Source organism: Lonchura striata, chromosome 4 (genome assembly GCF_050655825.1).
Source record: "Lonchura striata isolate lonStrDom1 chromosome 4, ASM5065582v1, whole genome shotgun sequence".
In the NCBI taxonomy this organism is placed as follows: domain Eukaryota; kingdom Metazoa; phylum Chordata; class Aves; order Passeriformes; family Estrildidae; genus Lonchura; species Lonchura striata.
In genome coordinates, this window is record NC_140706.1 from 53,887,485 (window position 1) to 53,893,484 (window position 6,000).

Here is a 6,000-nt window from a genome sequence, read left to right on the forward strand (position 1 = left end):
GCACCATCTCCATGGACCCTGAGGAAATGGAAATTCTCTAGAGGAACTGTCCAATGTGGGCTTTTTTTTGAAGTTCAGATACTTCTTTATGTTTTTTCTTCAATATAAATAAACAAATAAATCACTATCATTCCAGAAAAAATACAGAAAGCAAATGCACCATTTCTAGATATATTGATAGCTTTTAGGGGAAAAAAGGTAGCAGCTAATCCAAACTGGGCATGAATAAGGATTTCTGGATCAGGGTCCAAGCTGCCACCATACTTGGGAATGGAAGCTGGGACCGAGACTCACTGGGGCAAATAAGTGGTCTCCTTTTACCACTTACCCTCTACCCCAGGTGTTTTCATCTCACCAGTCTCAGGGGTTTCATTTATAAAATAGAAAATATCAACTAATTAATCCCTGTCCCTTCCAAAGTCAATAAAAATATATATTTAAATATTTAGTGTAGCCAAGTTCTCACAATGCAAAAATGAATTGAGATTACTATTTCACTTTCATCTCTGTAAATTATGGAGGATTTTTTAGAAGTTCATCTCCAAGCATGCAATTCTGCAACATGTGAACGTTTTTCTATACTCTTGAATGATTATTTAGCTCTTAATAATATGCAAATATGATATTTCTTTTAGCATTAGAGGTACAATGCTAGAACAGTCATAACCCTGTATTTTGTACTGCAGATATCTTCAGCTAAGCAGGTGGCTTCTGAAGGTGCTGAGTGTATAGGTGATTTTTCTCAATTTGCTGGCCAAACTGGCAAATGACTACTGAGATGGAAGAATAGTAGCAAGAAATGTAGCCTAACAAAAGAAGATTGATCATAAAATCTGCAGATGAGCCTGAGGGAGAAAAGTTTTCCTTTATTTATGCTTAACTACTATGATAGGATGGCTACTTCCTATACATTAACTATATGAAGTAATGAAATTAATTTTCTTGTCATGGAAAAGATGTCTTATTTTCTTTGCTACTGAAATTACTCTCTGCTCTTTTCCTATGTCATACTCATTTGTGTTCTGTTTCAAGCCAAGCTCTAAGAAGCAGATGCTCCTTTGGAAGAGACAGGTTCTTTATTCTTCCAATTTAGGGTGCTCTGCAGAAAGAGATTTTGGATTTTTAGTGTGCATCTTCTTGCTTACGTATTAATTCAGCACATTTGTGGTGGAGAACTGGACCAGAATCAGCTCTGCTGTGTAGACCTGAGTCTGTTTTAATATGAAGTTTGCATTTGATTAATTCCATTCATGGTTTTGAATCCTCTGGCCTTAAACACCAGGCCTGAGATGAAGGTGGTAAAGGACAACATACTATTATAATTGTTATTTTTATAGCAACAGTTAACTGAATTATAAAAGCAATGTGAAATTAGATGAAACAGAAGAAAAGGCAAAATTCATTTTTATCTATTGACTCCCTTTCAAGATTTTCCAAGGATAACTTTAAATGCACCCTTTAGTTACGATTTGTATACAGGGGCCCATGTGGGTGTCTAGGGGAGTCCAGTTAAGGCAAAAGTTCATTTGGTTAAACAGTTTTGTCTGGCTATATGACTGTTTTATTTTAAACAAGTTTTGCTGGAATTAATTAAGTCTAATTTTGAAGGAACTATCAATTGTAAATGAGATTTTAAAATGCCAGAACCACATGTAAACTCTTGATCCAGTGTATCTTCTATTTGAAGAGCTACAGAATGAACGATCATGCAACTACAGCCTAGGAATCATTTTGAGGAAATAATTTTCTATATCAAGTAGTATAGATCATCAAAGAAGCCATATTATTTTCTTTCCTCTTTTCATCATTGTTTGGACATTAAAATACTTACAATCTCCGTAGATAATTGCAGCAATTTTAACAAAAATTATTTTCAAAGTTCTCCTTCTCATCAAAATTCCCAATTTCATCACCAAATTTTATTTAGGTGCTATATTTAAAATTTTAAATAATCTTATAAAGCATTAAAAGGTTCTCATTTACAAGAGCTAAGATAACATTTTTGCTCAAAAACATGGAAAATGTGCAGTTTCCATTAAAAATTGTTTTGAAGATATAAGGAGCAAGAAATCACATCAGTACAGGGAAGAGGGAAATTGCAGCCCATTCCATGCAGTTACAATTCTGAATGTCTAAATGCTTAGACTGGAAACTGAGAATATTCTCAGGTTAGAAACTCATTTCAATTTTCTCTCCTCATGCTCTTCTTGACAGTGTAAGTGCATGAAATTGTGACAGATTGGGCCCTTTATCAGGTTTTTGAAAAGTCTAGGAGACAGCTTTGCCTGGTTCCACCCACTTTAACTGGGACTCCCTGAGGCAGCTTTTACAGTTTTGCTTTAGGCTTTTCTCTGCCTCTCTAAACAAATACAGTGGGACTGCCATTGCAGGAGATGAAGTAAATGACAAACACAGAATGTCAGTGTTGGTCAAAAGTTGAGGTGACCTTGAAGCCCTTGCATGGTTTGGCAGGAGTAACAAAGCAAAAGGCTGAATGGACACCTGATGGAGACATCAAAGCCTTGGAACAACTGTAGGTGTGCAGCACAGAGGGGAGGGGGGGAAGAGCTTGGGCAGGCAGGGACTTCCTGAGATAATCGGCCTGGAAGAGATAGCAAAGGTCCTGGTGCTGTAGAGGAACACCTTGGACAAGAAGGAGCTGGGTCATTCCTGGTGCTGTGTATCTAAGGATTAAAAATATTCCACTCAAGCAGCAGCAGTGACCTAAAGTAGAGCTGCATTGCCTTGAGTGAGGATGGCAAAGAGAGGATAAAAGGGTGGAGGTGTTTACATTGCTGTTGAGCCAAGCAGAGTGTCCAAATGTGCAGGCTGTCCCTCTAGTGCATGGTCAGCAGGTCCTGGTAGTTCTCCAGTTTGGGTGGATGAAAACTCAGAGGTGAGGGTCCAGATGTTGTCATTCTTTCAGCTTTGTGGGACAGGAAATGGACCAGAGAGGGAGTTGTGCAACTCAGCTAATTTGGGATGATGTGTGCAGCTGGCTTGAAGCACAGCTGTTGCTTTGAAACTCCAAAGTTATTTTTTGGTGGTGAAGGTAGAGGGAGAGACTGTTGCCAAGATGTTACTGGCAGATGTTTGGGTCTCTCATTATCCTAATAGTAACAGACTGATTTCAGGTACTCCAAGTCTTATTGGCCTGGTGCCAATAGAACAGCAAACTCAAATTCTTTCCTCCCAATACACATTTTTATTTCCTTACTTCCATGTTGTGCAAAGAGAATAACTGGTTTTGCCAACTCCATTGTGGCCCTGTCTTCTGCAGTCAGTGCTTCTCTGTTGTCATTGAGACTTCCAGCATTTGCCCAACTTGCAGGACAGAACTCACAAAGAATGTGATCCCATTTATTGATGAGTACTTCTATTTCTCAGCACAGATTCAGGTGGATTTTGGGGGTTATGTGATATAAAGATTATTTCCTTAATGTATATAGTTCTTGTTGTATATGGTTTCATTTCTCCTGAATTTAATTATAAATAAAGTACTAATTAATTTAAATATAGTCAAGTCTCTCTGCTCAACTATGTTAGACTGTTAGTAGACAGACTTCTTTTAACAGGTGAAAATTACAGTCTTGGTTTGATCAGTCAGAAGCATGTGCTCTTTTCATCCCACCACAGTCATTGATCTGGAGGGGGGGAAATACTAAAGGCATAAGATTTGCCACTCTTGTAGCCATTGCGTGTTGTAGGGGGAAAAGGAAACAGGCCCTGCTTGGGGCACAAGGCCTTCTGTTTCTCCAGATGGGTTCAGGTGGATGTTTAGCTAAAAATATCATGCTTTCAGTGCTCTGAAGATCGAAACAGCAGCAGGCTGTGCACACATCCAAGAAAATTGTTTTCTTTGAGAATAGCATGTTGGTATGTAGACAGCTTGTTTATGGTCCAAGCTGCTCCTTGTTGTGTCCATGGTTATAATGTTCCTTTGATGACTGTCAGCTGATGACAGGAGCACTGACAGCTTCTCCAAGCTCATCCTCTTCTCTAAAGCCTGTAAGCTTAAGGGCAATCTGAAGAACATGGCAGTGCAAACCGCTGTGTTCAGCATTTAGCCTGCAAAAAGGAAGACTTCATCTCTAAGTAGCGAGATGAAGACATTGAGTGACACCTGGGGAGCACTCCATCACCATGGTCATCATCATCACTATCATCTTCATTGCCACCAACATTTACCTTCCCCGCTGTAGTGTATCTGCATCTTTAATGGGGCAGATGTTATCTGTTCCTTGTTCAGAAAGTGAATTCATGTTGAAGTCCATGCCATGTTGCCCTAAACAAGACCAAGGTAGTATGTTTGTTAGAACCTCACCAAAAGAGTATTCAAATTAATGGGCACCCTTTAGTTGAAATTTCAGGGCACACAGTTGGGTGGTGCATGTAGTGTGAGAAGCATCCTCAGTTATTACAACTTAAAATCACTGCAGGTAGCTAAAATCAATTTGTCTGTGCCAGCTTGTGCCAATAAATTCTCTTCTCTGTGTGGAGGTACAGGAATAAAATGCCTTGCACATAGAGAGAGAGACTGTAAGGACACACAGCAAAATAATTGGAACTGTGGGAAGACTGTAAATAATTTCAGCAACTATTCACTGAGAAATAGAAAATAATACCTCCAGCTCATTATTTTCAAGCAGTTTCATGCTGGCCTGTGGAAAGATGGGGTATTTTCCTTAGAAGTCCTGCACAAATACTGCTTACACCCACCATGCACACTGCAAGTATTAGAGTACATATTTGAGAGAGATGCTTAAAACTGGAGAACTGAAGGTTTTTCTATACACTCTAAGATATTTCTCATTTTATCTGGAGCTAACATATTTTCAAATTCAGATATTGATAACTAAATGTTTGACCATCCTATCATTCTTACTGGGGAAAAGTCAAGTCACTTTGCATAGTGTGTCTGCTGTGTAATAATGTTCAGAGGAGAACCCAGTCCCTATTTCACTCAAAGCAGTGTCTATTTTGGGTATTCATATTGACTAAGAATAGCCTAACACACCCACTCCAGCCAACCAAAGGCTACATCCTTATGAGTCTCTTGCCCAGGCAAAACACATATTGAACTTGTGACTCTTCTTTAATACTTTAAAAATGGTTGTATGAATTTCTGGGAATTTTCAGGGCTTTCTAGGACTGGCTCAAAAGTCATCGCAGTGACTACAAGGGATAGGTGCACAGTGATGAATAAGCAGTGTGTGATCACAGAACTTGATTTGGGACAGCTGTGGGTGTTCCCTATCTGTCAGAGAAAGGGATGTTCTCTGCTTTTGCTAGCACTGATAGGACTGAGTGTATGGAAAGAGCTACATCTTCAAACATGGCCAAATTAAAAATGCATTTAGTGTGATAGGTTTCTGAATGCCAGTGGAATGAAAAAAGTGCATAAACAAAGTGGTCTAACACCTGCCTTACAGGTCTTTGCATTAGTAAACTTAAGTAACTTGGGGTCAGAGCAGATTCCAGCAGGGAGAGCTACAAGAGCAGCAATGACTTCCTCTCTCGTCCATGCAGACTGTGCAGGCACAGCTTGGTCCTGATCCCGGTTGCTGGCATGCTGGTCTAAATACACCTCATAAGGATTTCTTTAGCTTCCCAACTGTCACACGTGAGTGGCATCCCACAGGGAGGAGCTGGCAGAGGAAACTGAGGCAGATGGCTTCTCAGACCCTTCCTCATCCAAAGGCCTTCATGACCTTGTGCTTCTCTGGAAATCTGTCTGCATCTCCATTCACCAGCAGGGAATGAAAATGAGCATGTTATCTACAATTTATTCTGCCATGGCTGTGTCCAATGACTGCTAAAATCTAAGGACAAAGCTCTTTCCTTTATCCCCCACATAAGGAAAATATGTGCTGAGACCTCCATCACTAGTGTGTCTTGTTTCCAGCTCACACCTTCTCACTCATTTTCCTCCAGCCTTCCCACTGCTTTTCCAGCTTTTTAGAAACACTTCCAAGCCTGTCTCATCTCCATACAGCAAGT